At 46.7% G+C, this 1,542-nt stretch overlaps 1 long non-coding RNA gene across 1 annotated transcript; it reads left to right on the top strand.

Annotated features, from left to right (window-relative positions):
• Positions 1–1,279, top strand: LOC106818241. Its single transcript, XR_001395170.1, has 3 exons — positions 1–40; positions 768–866; positions 1,209–1,279. It is a non-coding gene; the product is annotated as an uncharacterized LOC106818241 (long non-coding RNA).
• Positions 1,280–1,542: the final 263 nt, after the last annotated feature.

Here is a 1,542-nt window from a genome sequence, read left to right as displayed (position 1 = left end):
CCGTGCTCAGCCCGCCGACGTTCGTCAGAAACCTGCCGTGGTGAGTTGTTCTTCCTCTTGGTGATTACCCCCCCTTCCCCGATTTGACGTGTGTGTCTGTGGTAGGGCTTCACGGGTGTTGGGAAGGAAGGTGGGCTTCAGTAAATGCTGCACCGGTATTGCGTTCATGGGGGGGTGCCGCAGCAGAGGCGTGGCCGCCAAAAGCTGTGTTCCGCCGTGAAAGGATAGGAAGACTGTTCAAAATTACTGCGTGCGCGGGTGTGCCCGATAACATGGCTGTTCGACCAATTGATGCTACTACGTGGGTACATCACTGGTGGTCCTTGCAAATTGTAGCTGTGTAGTAATAATACCTAAACGATGTATTATCGGTAGGTGAGTGGGCAATACATGATGCAGGCTCTGCCTGCATAAACATAGTGATGAAATGCTATTTTGCTATCATGGTGTACGCACAAATCTTGATGGTGGCACGCCTATAATTAAAAAATTTGAGCACCAGCGTGCACTTGACGAAACCGTGATGATGTTTGCACGAATTGATATCAATTCATCTTCCTCAGTGGATCAATGGGACATTTGTGCGATGCGTACGGCTTGTCGGCTCTGGCGCGATGTGGATCTCTATTTCCCGCTGGTGCGTGTCGTAACTCGCTGCGCGATTGCTCTCGAGTCCGCGTCAGAAGCATGTCAAACTTGCGCCGCTGATTGCGTGGGCGGAATTCGCACCAACGAAAAACCTCCGAACCGTTTCTTGTCTCTCGCAGGAAGATTATGTGCAAGTTGGAAACGTCGCTTAACGAGGAGTGCCAGATTACGAAGAGCCTGGGATTTTACTTGCAGTGCAACGCGAAGTCCAAGTCGACGTGAGTTTTGCCGTTGGGCAGTGCTTTTGTGTGTCTGCTTCGTAGAATACGCTTTCAACCTCGCTTCACCTGACGAATTGTTGCTCAATTTGTGACACAGCATGTGTTTCCAAGGGAACGTAATAGATTACTAGATATTGGATAAATGAATGCGCAACTCAGTATGATGCAGGTGGGAATAATCGGTACATATGTTGGAGCAGAGGAAATGCCATTATTTGTCCCAGTTAGCAACGCAAATGTTCTGAGATGTGCATCCTTGTTGCAATGCAATAAATACTGCATACACTATACAGTGTACTTCGGTGGTGTACAGTGCCTCTGTGCATGTTTTCTCTTCAGGTCTTGGTCGTGCAATGCGTCTGCAGAGCTGCGGTTGATAAACAATGCAGACACAGAGAAAACATTACAAAGAAGTGAGTTTGCCTAATTTCTTGATATCGTTTTTTTGGCAGTGAGTTTTATTTGTGAGGTTCGCCATCTACATGGCTATTAGTTGAATTGGTACTTGAGCTGAGAATGCCTTGCCAATGATTGTAATTCTAATAACGTTGACATATGTGTGCAAATACATGCAAATAGTTGGCACATAGCTCCTATGTGTGATGCCGTGTATGATAGTAGACATTAGGCCGTTACTACCTTGAATGCATTGTGTTTTTTTCAGAAATCCAAC

Source organism: Priapulus caudatus, unplaced genomic scaffold (genome assembly GCF_000485595.1).
Source record: "Priapulus caudatus unplaced genomic scaffold, Priapulus_caudatus-5.0.1 Scaffold2107, whole genome shotgun sequence".
Taxonomy (NCBI): Eukaryota; Metazoa; Priapulida; class Priapulimorpha; order Priapulimorphida; family Priapulidae; genus Priapulus; species Priapulus caudatus.
The sequence above is the reverse complement of the archived record's forward strand: the minus strand, read 5'-3'. Positions and strand labels throughout refer to the sequence as shown.